At 39.0% G+C, this 16,131-nt stretch overlaps 1 pseudogene; it reads left to right on the forward strand.

Annotated features, from left to right (window-relative positions):
* The first annotated feature begins 13,518 nt into the window (after positions 1–13,518).
* Positions 13,519–15,014, forward strand: LOC121473542 (annotated as a pseudogene).
* The last annotated feature ends 1,117 nt before the right edge of the window (positions 15,015–16,131 follow it).

Raw genomic sequence — 16,131 nt, forward strand, 5'->3', positions numbered from 1 at the left:
ACATTCTGGGGAGAGGCTGTTGACTGTTTTACCTTCAGGACTCCAGGATGAGGAGGTCACTCAGGAACACTTGACCCCAGCCTGTGAAAAAGGGACACCCTTAATTGGGACACACCTGGCTTAGTTTGGTGAGGGGATGGGGAATGCGTGGTTTCCCCATCTACAGAAAAATTGTATTAATCTCCTTCCCACCACATCACCCTTACAATCCTACCCCAAGTCCCACATACACTTTAAAGAAAGATGCTCAATGACAGTGGCCCACCAAGGGGCAAAAATTGGAAGCAACATTAAAAGGATTGATGCAAGGGATGGACACTTGAATGACCTGCGATCTGGTCCAGCTGCGTGATAGTTTAACTTTGTCGGGGCCCTTCGCACATGATGTCCTCATCTGTTAAGTGGAGGAGTTAAGACTCTCAGGATGATCTCTACATTCCCCTTTTGGGTGAAAGTTGTGTGTGGAAAACATGCAGCCTTTACAGCACATCCAGCCTGAAGATACATTTCCTTTGACCCTCATGGTGTTTATTTTAAAACAAGCTCACATTTAGAAATCTAGGTATTTTAATATATTTTAAAAAATCTAGCTTTTTTTTTAAGCTTCCTTTGGAAAATAGAAGATAGAGAGCGCTGGTCCCACATGCTTGCAGTGCTTTGGTGAGGCGCTTGCTCTCAGCACCTAGCCCGCTTCTGTCATGCTGCTACTTGTTCAGGGTTTTATGGGCCTTTCAAGTCTGCACCCTCAGTTCTTTGGACTGATTTTAAGATCCTGCATCATCTCCGTTCCTCTGAGTGTAGCCATCAGGTTGCCTGCAGAGGGCCTTGTTGTACAGCAAACCGAACAAGCCAGAAAGGACCATCAGAGGCCGGGCTGCCTAGAAGGTGCTTCTGGGAGAGCCCACACTCATCTGGAAGCTGACAGGGGCGGCATCTGATGACTCAAGCCCTCTGTCCTGCCCACGCCCTCAGTCGCTCTCTGCTATAATCCTCACCAGATTTGTTGTTTTCTCAGAGCTCAGCCCTGCTTACCTTACCTCCGTGCTCAAAAACCAAACTGACTCCCCATCATGCACCAGATTCAACAAAGACTCCTCTCCTAGCAGTTTGAAGCCCTCCCCGGGGACACCCAGTAGGTCTCTTTCTCATCTACCCTTCCAGGGTTCCCTACACAGACCACAGCTGCACTCTGCTCCCCGAACAGACTCCACACGAGTCCTATCTGTGTTGGGGTCTCTGTGTTCACTCCACATACCCGACCCTCCAACATCTCTGTCTGCCTGTTTTGCAAATATCATGTTTCCTTCCTTTGAACTCCCTGGATATTCATGGCCCCCATCTCCCTGCCCCAACACTGTGCCTTTTTCATCTCCCAACACTGTTTACATTTTACCTTGTTTTATAATGATTTTTGTTTCTGGCTAATTTCCAGTGGTAATAATACTGTACTTCATTCACTGAGTTTATCCCTTAGACTGGGCATAATGCTAAGCAATTTATAGATCCTCTCTTTCAAACCTCAGAGACAGCCAGAAGAAAGGTTTTTGTTTGTTCTATTTTTAAAGATTTTATTTATTTATTCATGAGAGACACAGAGAGAGAGGCAGGCTCCTCGCAGGGAGCCGGATGTGGGACTTGATCCCAGGACCTTGGGAACATGCCAAAGGCAGATGCTCAACCACTGAGCCACCCAGGCACCCCACTAGGAGAAAGGTTTTATTGGAGGTTGTGGTAGATAGTGGTTCAGGTGAGTCTTTGGAGTTTAACAGACTGAGGTTAAATCCCTGCTCCACTGCTTACTAGCTATGCCACTGTGATCAAATTTCTTAACTTTTCTAAGCCTGAGTTTTGTCATTTGTAGAAAGGGGATCATATTTCTATCTCCTAAGTGTTTTGAGAGAAATAAGACATACTCAATAAATATTAGCTTTTTTTATTATGATTGACTTCCATTTTTCAGATTAGCAAACTGAATGTAGAAAGTTCTAGTAACTTGTTCAATGATATACACCTAGTTAAGTGGTGAAACCTGGATTTGACCTCAAGGATGTCCAGTTTCAGGGCCTGATTCCCTTGGCACAGTACTTTGACCATGGCTGATACGTGGCCCTGCTAGTCAAAGCAGGATCTGCAATCTCAGAGAGCTGGAATCCCAACTGTTTGTTAGTTCTGTGATGGAAATAAAGTATTTAATTGCTCTAAATCCTATTATAAAATGTGGATAATAATTACACCTAACTTGTGTCATTTTAAGACTAAGTTAAATTTGGGCCAACTGAGTGGCCCAGTCATTAAGCCTCTGACTCTTGATTTCGGCTCAGGTCACATCTCAGGGTCTTGAGATGCAGAGCTCTGCATTGGCATCATGCTGGGCGTGGAGCCTGCTTAAGATTTTCTGTCTAGCAGCAATGTCCACAATAGCCAAACTGTGGAAGGAGCCTCGGTGTCCATCGAAAGATGAATGGACAAAGAAGATGTGGTCTATGTATACAATGGAATATTCCTCAGCCATGAGAAATGACAAATACCCACCATTTGCTTCAACATGGATGGAACTGGAGGGTATAATGCTGAGTGAAGTAAGTCAATTGGAAAAGGACAAACAGTGTATGTTCTCATTCATTTGGGGAATATAAATAATAGTGAAAGGGAATATAAGGGAAGGGAGAAGAAATGTGTGGGAAATATCAGGAAGGGAGACAGAACATAAAGACTCCTAACTCTGGGAAACGAACTAGGGGTGGTGGAAGGGGAGGAGGGCGGGGGGTGGGGGGGAATGGGTGACGGGCACTGAGGGGGACACTTGACAGGATGAGCACTGGGTGTTTTTCTGTATGTTGGTAAATTGAACACCAATAAAAATTAATTTACTAAAAAATAAAGAAATAAAAAAAAAAGATTTTCTGTCTCCCTCTCCTTCTGCTCCACACCCCTGCTAACGTGCACACATGCCAGGCACTCTATCTCTTTCTCTCTCTCTCAAAACAAAACAAAACAAAACAAAAAAACCCCACCTAAGTTAGCTAACCAATACATGTAAAAATCTAGAACACAGTGCTCATTCAATAAATATTACTTAAAATTATTTAATATTGAGAACTTCTGTTGAAGAAGCTTTTTTGATACTTGATACAGTTGATTTTATTCTAAAGTGACATATATCTTCCTAAAAATCATCACCCTGCAAAATTGAGCAATAAAAACCATAGGGCTTACAGGAAAACTGAGGTTAGGGGTGTGACATTCAAAAACTGTCAGTGATACATTTAAGGGAAATAAATGAGAACTAATAAAAACCACAGCACAGTTTGGTACATTTTAAACGGTTAAGAAATAAATAGTTCAGTATTTAATATATTTTTAAAAATCTAGCTTTTTTTTTAAGCTTCCTTTGGAAAATAGAAGATAGAGAGCGCTGGTCCCACATTGATTGTGAATACACAATTGTGTATTGATTGATTGTGAATTATCGTCAAGTAATGGAGGAAGCATTATGGAAATGGGATGGAGACTTGTACCAACAGATGTGGATGGGTATAGCTCATAACACAAACATAAACCAAGGTAGCTGGTTTATACTTGAGATCCTGGCACGTGTATGTGTGTTTGAGTAGCCCACTCAGCTCACTCAGCAGCTCTGTGCATTCCCCTAGCAGTTCTAGCCTCATTCTGCTCAAATTATCCCTTTAAGTTAAAATAAATTGATGTTTTCAAAACAAGCTTTCAAACAGAACTGACTATACCTTGAAATTATCACAACCTTTGTCTCTCGACCTACCTTAATTATAATTATGAAGCACTTGAAGTATTCTGATTATATTAGGCACTAAAGGGGGATTCTTCAACTAAATTTTAACAGGAATGTCAAGGACATCATTCCAAAGACCCTGTTACTGTGGATTTGAGTTCTCTCAGACAAACTTGTTATTATAGTGTTTGCTCCTTTCTTAAATGGATAGAAAACCTCATGACCTCTTCCCTTCTTAAATTAATTAACACTAAGATGGCTTTCCTCCAAATATTACTGACTTACAGTACAAATGGGAAGAGATCCAATTTTTCTTCCTTTCATTATGATTTATTCCCTTCCTATTTTTTTTTCTCACCCTCTGAGGAAACTGTTCCTTTTGTTAAAACATCTTTCAATGATGCAGAAGGGGAAAAAAAGTTTGCTTCCTGCAGCAGTCTATATTAGGCAATAAACTATGCTAAATTGCAGACATTCTAGCAGCAAGGACTTCTTAAGAATGAACAGAATGACAAAGAAGGGGCCCTTAAGCCAAAGGAAATTCCTAAGAAGGAAAAGTCAAACTTGGCATATGCTGGAGTCCTCAGCTTGAGCCTAAAGCACTACTGTTCATGGCTCAGGCCTGAGTGGGCTGGGCAAGGAGGTGTGTCTGCAAACAGGGCCTCTGGGCAGAGTGAAGTCCATGTGCCTGAGGAACAGGAGTGCTTCCCTGCCACTGGGCAGACCTTCAGATGCTCCTCAGATCAGGATTGACTATCCTCCAGTGGTTTGTTTGCATGGCTGAGGAAATATATGGCATGTAGCAGCATGCAGTAAAAATTCATGGGTTTGCCTTGCCAGCATCCATGCTGCTTCTGTAAACAGCACCCCTATTGTGCTTGGGAGTACCATCCTCCTTCACCTTCACCAAAACTGGGTTAGCTGTCCTTACCTCACCCCTAATCCCAGGGGCACTCAAAAGCCTTCCACCACCCCTAATACGAGCTACTCACTGAGATGCAGGCTTGTGACCTAATTCAAGTCAATGAAAATTAGCCATTGGGTGTCTTTTTTTCTTTTTTCTTTTCTTTTCTTTTCCTTTCTTTTCTTTTCTTTTCTTTTCTTTTCTTTTCTTTTCTGGAATCTTGTACCTGATGTGAGGCTCCAACTCATGACCCCGAGATCAAGAATCACATGCTCTACCAACAGAACCACCCAGGTGTCCTAAACCTTGGGTTTTTATTGGAACTCTCTACTGTAAAAGTTCTCTCTTTTCCATTGGATAGCTAAATTAGCAGAATGAAATCTTGGATTTTTGTCAAGGCCACCATTGCTGCCATATGACAATAGCCTGCCTAAGAAGGAAATTACAGCAGAGAAAAGCAGTGAGAAACAGGGAAGGGATTTTGACCCCTCATTTGAGCTATGGTGGAGGTTCTAACTCTGTCCCTGGACTTTTTATTTTATTTTATTTTATTAAAGATTTTATTTTTAAGTAATCTCTACACCCAACGTGGGGTTCAAGTTTATAACCCTCGTTAAAATCCAGAGATATAACTGTATGAAATCATCCATCTTGCTATTTTATACTATCCTGTACATTTGAAAAATATCCTATTTTGCAGCTTCAAAGAAAAAAAAAGTCTTCCCCTGGTAGAATAGAAAACCCAATCGGAGGGCCAAATTACAATTGCTTAAAACTTCCTTCAAAGTCAATTTCAGAATCACCTTGGATAATAAATTGGATTGAAGAATGTTGCTCATGCAGCGATAGGCCGAAGCCAAGCTGAAGAAGGTGCCGTTATAAAACAACTCACATAGTAACAAATGATTAAAAGATTGAGCTCAATCCAATTTTCCTTAAACTTAAAATTGGATGGAAGCAGAAAATTTCACTGCTATAAAATATGTTGTTGGGCAGCCCCGTGGCACAGTGGTTTAGTGCCAAGGGCAGCCCAGGGTGTGATCCTGGAGACCTGAGATCTAGTCCCACATCCGGCTCCCTGCATGGGGCCTGCTTCTCCCTCTGCCTGTGTCTCTGCCTCTCTCTCTCGCTCTGTGTCTCTCATGAATAAATAAAAAATAAAATCTTAAAAAAAAATCTTAAAAAAAAAAATTTGTTGTTACTAAATTTGTGGGTGACATTGGTAAAGACTTATATTTCTGAACTGCTTAATGGTAAAACAACCAAAGACATTTTAAAGAGTTTTTTGGTCCTTGGTATTGATTGGAAAAAAGGTACAATGTATACATCTACGGATAAAATTTATACACACAATTCCTGATGGGATGGTCCATATCAAAGCCATTGTGTGCTGTAGCTGGACTCTCCTTGTCTTAAAGAGTCTGCTCCATGCTTTTCTCCATGTGTCCGATGGGTTCATATAAATATTAACATTTATTAAAACAAAACAAAATAAAAAATGACAGAAGTTTTAATGTTTTTGTTTTAGACAAATGTGTAATACAGTGAAAATTAATTAATAAGCAATAAAATAAGAAGGCTTTGAAAACTTGTTCCACTTATATGTTGGTATAGAGGAACACAAGTGCTTGTCAGTTTTCAAACCTAAAATTGAGTAATAGTTTTCTATATTAATGATTAAAAAGTAATAATATTGCAACAATGAATTTTTAAAAGCTAAAAATGGAAAATGAATTAATGGCTTACCTTAATAGCATTAAGTTTAAAAGCTGGCTTATTTAACAAATAAAACTGCTCAATCAGGTACTGTGAATGTTTTCATGAATAATAAATTTGATTGTAATTTCAGCCATTTACTTTATGGGTTAATTTCTGCCACTGATAATGTAGTATATTCAATTTACTTGAATTCAAGTAAATTATAAATTCTAGTAATTTGTGTGTGTGTGTGTGTGTTTTACCTAATCCATCATAAAATTATAATAATTATAAGTAATTCCCAACAGATATATTAGGGTTGACTCATCAAAATCCCTATGGTTCAGACATTCTTCTTTTTATTAATTTATATTTTAAACACTTCTCTGGTGCCATTTCTCCCTGAAAAATATTCTCTAATTAATTCTTCAGATATGGTGCATTGTGTATGGATTTCAAACTGCAGGATAATATTTTTTGTTTTTTTTTGGTCTTTTTTTCTTTTTCAAGTTTTTATTTAAATTCCAGTTAGTTAACATACAGTGTAATATTATTTTAAGGTGTACAATGTAGTATTCATCACTTACATACAACACCCAATGCTCATCTTAATACAAGTGCACTCCTTAATCCCCATCACCCATTTAACCCAATCTCCCCTCCAGCAACCCTCACTTTGTTCTCTATAGTTAAGAGTTTGTTTTATGGTTTGCCTTTTTTTCTCTCCTATGTTCATCTGTTTTTTCCTTAAATTCCACATATGAGTGAAATCATATGGTACTTGTCTTTCTCTGACTGATTTATTCTGCCTAGCATACATAGTACTCTCTAGCTCCAACTGTGTCATGGCAAATGGCAAAATTTCATTCCTTTTTATGGCTGAGTAATATTTCATTATAAATATATGGAATAATGGAATATTATATATATTATATATATATACACACACAGATTTTATATATATATACACATTATACACCACACGAATAACTTTGTTATCTATTCATCAGTTGATGGACATTTGGGCTCTTTCCATAATCCAGCTATTGTTTTGTTTTTTAAAGATTTTATTTATTTATTCATGAGAGACACACAGAGAGAGGCAGAGACACAGGCAGAGGGAGAAGCAGGCTCCATGTAGGGATCCCAATGTGGGACTCAATCCCAGAACACTGGGATCAGGCCCTGAGCCAAAGGCAAATGCTCAACCGTTGAGCCACCCAGGCGTCCCAGCCAGCTATTGTTGGTAATGCCACTATAAACATCAGAGTGCATGTGTCTCTTTCAATCAGTATTTTTATGCCAAAATTTAGTGTGCCCACGAATCATATGGAAGGGATATTCGTTAAAATGCATATTTTTGAACTCGGACACAGATCAAGAGAATCAGAATTCCAGGAGACAGTCCTAGGAGTTGAAGTTTCAATGGTACTGTATCTCCTCCTCCCCATTCCCAATTAGTCATAGAAACACATTGTTGGAGGTCTTTGATAGTAGAGATGAAAAACAAGCAATATGATAGTTTTCTTTGTGAGGAATATTGCTTCTAACTCTATCATTTTATTCTTTATGTTTTTAAAAGATAGGAAAAATAATCTGAAATATTTAGCATCAGAGATTTTCAAACAGATTGCTCTTAAAAGCCCCTGTTCACAGTATGTAGTAGAAATGTTTATGTACAATTTAGCCATAAGATTTTTTTTTGGCTTTAAAATTATATATGAGTACATTGGTTCTAGCTTGTTGAGTGGAAACATGAATAAAATAGGAAATAAATCTTATTGCAGTTAAAATTATGTGTCATGGCTTTTCCTATGTGTCATCCATGTAAAATTTTTCACATGCTAATTCTTATTAATGTGGGACTGTCAGACAAAATAAAAATTTGGTTAGTGTCACCTTCACCATAATAAATGCGGGGAAAATTTTCCTTTTTAGAATAGATCTGAAAATGTTCTGACATGTAAATTGATTCTGAATCCCGTTGTTGTGCTGGCACTAGGAATGTTCTACACTTTCTTTTGTGTCAAATTGCTACCTTTCAGCACCTTCATTTTTGTAATTTGACTTTCATTGCCTATCATGTTATTCAAACAATATCTTTTCAAAAGTATAGGTGGCCTTTCAACTATCAGTTCTGTTTTTGTTTTTTAAAAGATTTTATTTATACATTCATGAGAAACAGAGAGAGAGAGAGAGAGAGAGAGAGAGAGAGGGAGGCAGAGACACAAGTAGAGGGAGAAGCAGGCTCCATGCAGGGAGCCTGATGTGGGATTGGATCTCAGGTCTCCAGGATCACACCCTGGGCTGAAGGTGGTGCTAAACCACTGAGCTCCCCAGGCTGCCCTATTAGTTCTGTTTTGTTTTTGTTTTTGTTTTTGTTTTCAGTTCTGTTTTGAAGTACTTTGTAAACTTTGACGTACAAAGTGAGACAGACTGAATCTCAATAATCTCACTTCAGTGGAATGATCATTTACCATTAAGACAACTCTGTCACAACAAAACTATGCATATAGATCTGCTGTATTGTCACTTAACACAGCTGCAGAGTCTGATGCTATCACAGGGGTTCAAAACATAACTTCATAGAATTCTTTTTCTATGGTTTCTGATATCATCACAATTGCTTTGTTTTTATGCTTATATTTTAACCTGGAAAATGATGTTAGTGTCAGAAATTGCTGTTGCATGACTGAACTCATAAGAAAGAAATGGATATGATTATGTATCAAAAAGAGAGTGATCCCAGAGTCATGGAGTAGAAACTGAAGTTATATGGAAAGAAAGGGATAAGTGATTGGAATCTATAATAGATTTATGTCTTGGGCTGAGGATTTTAAAATCTTCTTCTGGGTAAATATTTAGAGCCCTGAGCTCGAAAAGCTTTGCTCTATCTATGTACAAGGACTAGAAAAGTTCCACCTGTCAACTAAGATCCCAGTTGGTGGAAAAATACCCAGTTTAGGCTGTGAGTAGAAACAATCAATTTCAAGAGAGCAGAGCTTGAAGATATACAAAATAATGATACAGGGGCCAGAAATCACATTACTCATATAGCATGGGACAACCAAGCTGAGAAATTGAATGTAAGACAAAAGAGAGAAAGATTCAAAGCCTGAGATGCCTGGGTGGCTCAGTAGTTGAGCATAGTTGAGCCTGTGGCTCAGGGCATGATCCTGGGGTCCTAGGATCGAGTCCCACACCAGGCTCCCTATAGGGAGTCTCCTTCTCCCTTTGTCTATGTCTCTGCTTCTCTCTCTGTGTCTCTCATGAATAAATATATAAAATCTTTTGAAAAAAACAAAAAAATTAAGCCTATGACTCTAATTGCACCTAAGCTGTGTTCATCTTGATACCTTATAGAGAGATCTCCATAGCCAAGAGTAGATAGATGATGGCCTTCCAGAGAGTATGTTTCCCACTTAAGATGACCACATGAACAAAAATTAGAAAGCACATGAAGAATATCAGAGAGGAGAGTCCACAGACCCAAGAATTGTGGAATTAACACTTAAGTAATTAGAGGACTTGTGATCTAAAACACTTTTTAAAATGTGTAGCTAAAATTGTTCAAAGAGATAAAGTAAATCATAAAAATAAGAGTAAGGAATTGAAAAATAGACAAGTGAAAATCTTAAATTCAGTCTTTGGGATTAAATAAAATCCTGTAGCTAGATTAATCAGTAGTTTAGGCACAATAAAGAGAGTCACCAAAATGAGGGAAGATCTGAAGAAATCACCTAGAATGTAGCACAGAGAAAAAGAAGTATAAGGCATGAAGACTTCCAAAGTAAGTCTACATCAAGTAAAACCAGTTAATTAATATAGTGAAGCTCTGGAATAAATCATACAGCCTTGGATGCACTTGAATGAAAAAATCTGCAAAGATATGATGTTAGATAAAAGACAAAAACTAGTATATATAGTATGCTTTGGTTAACTTGTAACCTAGAGACCCAAAAGGTTTGTTTTAAAAAACTACATTTGCTAAAATATTTGCTCCAGTGAACTATTCACACTATGTTTGCTTCATAGAAAACAGATGTGAAATAAATCCATTATGTAGGATTTCACTGCATTTTCGTAATCTCAATTATGTCTAAGTGGTCTGATTACACTTTTTAGAAAGCATCAACATCCTTTGTGGCTGAATGTCTTTATTTTGTTCTTACTATTAAATGGGGGTAGAATTCCGTGGTGGCATTGATTCTACCTAAATATTTTTTTAGTATTTCATTTCACTTCATTCTGTTGTATAATAATAATCTGTTTGATGGGAAATTTGCTGTTATTCTAATTGGCTTTTTTAGACAACCTATCTACTTTTCTTGGGAAATTTTAAGAGTTTTTGGTCCTTCATGTTCTGCAATGTGATTGTGATCTGTTTAGGTGTGGACTTGTTTTTACTCATTTATCTCAAGAGCAGGCACACATCTCCAATGTGAGAGTTGATGTTCTGCTTCAATTCTGGAAGTCATTAGCCATTATTTCTTGAGAACTTCTAATCCATTCATTCTTATGATATTGAGTGTTTTGTCCAAGACTAGGGCACATCTTCCAATTGATTCAAGTCTTCTGTTATATCAAACAATAGCATTTAAATATTTTGTTCACAGAGCTCTTGCACATTTCTTGTTAAAGTTATTCATAAATATTAAAAATTGTATTGGTATTACTATAAGTTGAATCTTTTTCCATTTTATGTTCTAACTGGTCATTGATTATATATAAAAGGGCCATCAAATTTTGTATATCAAATTTGCTTCAGCCATCCTACTGAAATATCTCTTTGATTGCAATAGTTTAGTACTCAATTCTCTTGTCTTTTAAAGATATAAAATCATTTCTTCTATTAATAATGATAAGTTACCTCCCACTACTCAAATATTTTGCCTCTTATTTCTCTCATCTAATGCTAACTATTATACTAGCTAGTAATAATTTGTCTCATTTCTAACTTTAGTATATCTAGTGTTTTCCACTAACATACTATGGACTCTTGAGTTCATCTATGTATAATTAAAACAACTTTTCATTTATGTTTTACTCTAAGTATTTTTGAAATAAAAATGAGGGAAGCCCGAGTGGCTCAGCAGTTTAGCGCCTGTCTTTGGCCCAGGGCATGACCCTGGAGACCCGGGATTGAGTCCCGCATCAGGCTCCCTACATGGAGCCTACTTGTCCCTCTGCCTGTGTCTCTGCCCCCCACCCCCCATCTCTCATGAACAAATAAATAAAATATTTTAAAAAAATAAAAATGAATATTGCATTTTATCAAAAGAATCTTCAGCATCTATGGAGATTATTATGACTTTGCCCTTGTATTAGTATTTTGGGTTAAATTAATAATTTTCTTCATGGTAAATCCTCTTTGCCCTGTTAGCATGAATCACACCTGCTCTTTTTATATCATTCATTTAATGTGCTGCTGAATTTTGTTTTCTGTCTTTTTTCCAGATTATTGTATCAAAATTTATATGTGAAATTGGTCTAAGGTCTCATTTGTGCTGTTGTTGTTGGATTTGGATGCCTATATTATACAGAGATAATACTGCATAGTGATAGTAAAAAGCATGAACTCTGGAGCCAGACTAGCCAAGCTCAAATACCAGCTCTGCTCCTAGTAATTGTAGGACCTTTGGCAAATTACTTAACCTCTCTGTATATCTGTTTCCTTGACGTAAAATATGAGGCCTGGTATATTTCCGGTTCTTTCTCACTAGTTGCGTGTAACTCTTCAAGTCCCAAGTGAAAGGCTGGACATGTGCTAACAGGGAACCTCTTATTTGGTTCTAAAGTCTAATTTTTGTTTCCATCCTGGTAAGTATGTCAGCTTTTCAGTCCCTCATCCACTATTCTCTGTGTTGGGAATCATCTCAAGGGAAGAGCAGTCCAAAGTGGTCTGTCTAGATGCAGGTCCCTCAGTTCCTTTCTGCCTGGCCTACTGTCTGATGTCTTCAGATCAATGCCTTCTTTCATTTTGCTTCGGTCTTTCTAATTATACTGAGTGGAGAGGTTAATTCCACATACCATAGTCTCTCCACTTTTTATCATTACTGTAAAATTTAAATAAACTAAGATTTTCTGCTCAGTAATTTTGTTTATATACATTATATCACTTGTGTTTCTCGATTCTGTCTTCTATGTCCCTTATGTGTTTTAAGCATATTGTCTTTTTTTTTCTTGATATTTCAAAAAATGTTCCTTTATATGAAAGTTTACTTCTATATAATTTTTGAGTGCTGACAATGTGCCTCCAGTCATTCTGTTGTCTCATCACAGGTCCTGAGGTCTTCTATGTTATCTACGTGAACTTTGATTATTACTCCAAGCCATGTAAGTTTATGGCAATATATTGTCATGGTTTTTATCTGCTCAGTGGAAATATTTTTCTTATGAATGTTCTAAACCTGCATTTTTCTCTTTTCTTTTCTTCTTTATTCCTATCATAACTTATAATTTGTTTTTTTAATAACAATATACTCAATTCGACAATAAAATATGTATAATGTAAATATGGTTTTAATAGCATTGTATATAATAAGCAGTAAGAGGAACAAGAAAGCTTGGAGGTCAATGGCAAGACTCTGATTTTTTACTGCCGACATCAAACCCTGGTTCCTGTGCTTTTTTTTTTTCTTTTCTGTTCTATAAAATAACAACAAATTTTAAAAAGTAGTAGCTATACTTTCTTCCTAAGCGTTTGTAAGAATCAAATCTGTATTAGTTTGCTAGAGCTGTTGTCACAAAATACCACAGATTAGGTAGGTTGAACAGCAGAGATTTACTTTCCGATAGTTCTGAAGGCTGAGACATCTAAGATCAAGGTATTGGCAGGTTTGGTTTCTTCTGAGGTTTGTCTCCTGGGCTTCCCTTCCTGCCATGACTTCACATGCTCTTTGCTTGGTGCAGGTGTTTATATCTGATACCGCTCCATGTCCAAATTTCCTCTCCTTATACACATTGCAGCCAGAATGGATTAGGGCCTACCTAAAGGGCCTCATCTTAACTTAGTTACCTCTACAAAAACTCTATCTCCAAATACAGTCGCATTCTGGGAGCCTGAGAGTTAGGATGTCAACATAAGAATTTTGGAAGGACAGCTTTTTCACAACAGGTTTGCTGCCAGAAAACAGGTGTGAAAACCACCACTAAACCTAAACCAAAAATGGGACAGGAAAAGACTCACATCAACATCGTCGTCATTGGACACATAGATTCGGGCAAGTCTACCACTACTGGCCATCTGATCGACAAATGTGGTGGGATCGACAAAAGAACTATCGGAAAATTTGAAAAGGAGGCTGCTGAGATGGAAAAGGCTCCTTCAAGTGTGCCTGGGCCTTGGATAAACTGAAAGCTGAACGTGAACGTGGTATCACCATCGATATCTCCCTGTGGAAATTCGAGGCCAGCAGTATTATGTGACCATCACTGATGCCCCAGGACACAGAGACTTTATCAAAACATGATTCCAGGCACATCTCAGGCTGACTGTGCCGGCCTGACCGTCGCTGCTGGTGTTGGTGAATTTGAAGCAGGTGTCTCCAAGGATGGGCAGACCCGTGAGCGTGCCCTTCTGGCTTCCACACCGGGTGTAAAACAACTAATTGTTGGTGTTAACAGAAGGATTCCACGGAGCCACCCTGCAGCCAGGAGAGATCCGAGGAAATCCTTAAGGAAGTCAGCACCTACATTCCGAAGACTGGCTACAACCCGACACAGGAGCACTGGTGCCAGCTTCTGGCTGGAATGGGGACCACGTGCTGGAGCCAAGCGCTCACAGGCCTTGGTTCCAGGGACGGAGAGTCCCCCTAAAGACGGGAGCCCGCGGGCCACACTGCTGGAGCCCGGGCTTGCGCCCTGCCGCCGACCCGTCCCCCCGACAGGCCTCGCACCTGCCTCTCCAGCACGTCCACAGCATCGGGGGTGTCGGTGCTGGCCCGGGCCGAGCGGGCCTGGTGCTCTTAGCCTGGCGCGGGGGTCACCTTTGCTCCGGTCAATGTCACAGCTGAAGGAAAGTCTGCGGAAATGCACCATGAAGTGAGGCTCTTCCTGGGGACAACGTGGGCTTCAAGGTCAAGAGCGCATCTGTCAGAGATGTTCGTCGTGGCAACGAGGCCGGCGACAGCAGCAATGACCCACCATGGAAGCAGCGGCTTCCCGGCTCAGGGGGTTATCCTGAGCCACCCGGGCCAGGTCGGCGCTGGACACGCACCTGTGCTGATGGTCACGCAGCTCCCAGCGCCGGCAGGTGCTGAGCTGAAGGAGAAGACAGATCATCATTCTGGAAAAAAGCTGGAAGATGGTCCCAAGTCCTGAAATCTGGGGCTGCTGCCATTGCTGATGTGGTTCCTGGCAAACCTACGTGTGTCCAGAGCTTCTCTGACCGTCCTCCTCCGGGCTGTTCTGCTGTTCGTGACTGTTTGCGCGGATGTCATCAAAGCAGTGGACAAGAAGGCCGCTGGGGCTGGCCAAGTCACCGGGTCTGCCCAGAAAGCTCCGAAGGCGGAATGAATATCATCCCCGACACCTGCACCCCAGTCTCCATCGGTGGTGGAAGAAGGTCTCAGGACTGTGTCAATGGGCCATTGAAGTTGAATAGTAAAAGTCTGGTTAATGATGACAACGCATCGTAAAACCTTCAGAAGGAAAGGACACTGTTTTGTGGACCGTTTGGGTTTGTGTGTGTGTGTGTGTGTGTGTGTGCGTGTGTGTGTGTGCGTGTGTGGCAGTTTTAAGTTATTAGTTTTAAAATCAGTACTTTTTATTGGAAACCACTTGACCAAAAATCTGTCACAGAATTTTGAGACCCATTAAAACAAAAATTTAATGAGAAACCTGTGTCTTCTTTTGGTCAACACTGTAACCTTGTATAGTATTCAGGTAAAAGATGAGAGTTGCACAGAACCTATTTCTAGGGTTTAAACTAAAATTTCGGTTAACTGTTTTCCTGGGTGGGAACTTGAGGTTTTTCACCTTGTTTAAGGGGAAAAACTGTTTAAATACATAGTGAAAACAATGCTATGGGAAAAGGGGGTGTGTTGGTGCAACACATTTTCTCTTAGATAAGCAGAGTAACACCATAAGTAACACTATAAGTAACAGCATAAGATAGTTTATAAAACAGGTTAAATTCTGTAATACCAAAGTCAGTGTGTTGTGTATAAAATTTGTATTCTATCACTATGAAGTAAACTTGTTAATAGAATGTCATGTTTTAGTTTTCTCAGTTACTGGAATGCATTGTCACACTTACAAATGTTGAAGTAAAAATACCCTAAAATGAGAGGCATTTGATAACATTTTACTTCATAGTAGTGTTAATTGTATCTAGATTGTAGAAGAAAAGCTACTGGAGTTCACAGTCACTTAAGAACTTAGAAATCCGTTTTAAGTAGGAATTTTCATCTTTAAAGAGCAAGATTGGGTGAAGAGGGAACATTACCGCACTGGAGAGTAAACCCAAAGTTTGAAGAGGTGCAATGGGAAATACCTAATGAGAGTAAGGATCCATTTGGACTGGAGTGTAGCGTAAGCTTTGTTTTTAGTCTGAAAATGTCTTAGAGGTTTTGCTAAGTGTCATTCCAATAACATTGCCTAATGAAGGGAATATTGAAAGATGACAGTTTGAAGTTGAGAAACAGGATGAAAAGCAAAGAGCTCTTGAGAAATGAGTGGTAATTTATAACATATTGTGAATTTAACAGTATTTGGGTGACAACCATTAAATTCTTGGCTTTGAAAAGCTGGCAAATTTGAGATATTGCTATGTGAATTT

Source organism: Vulpes lagopus, chromosome 12 (genome assembly GCF_018345385.1).
Source record: "Vulpes lagopus strain Blue_001 chromosome 12, ASM1834538v1, whole genome shotgun sequence".
Taxonomy (NCBI): Eukaryota; Metazoa; Chordata; class Mammalia; order Carnivora; family Canidae; genus Vulpes; species Vulpes lagopus.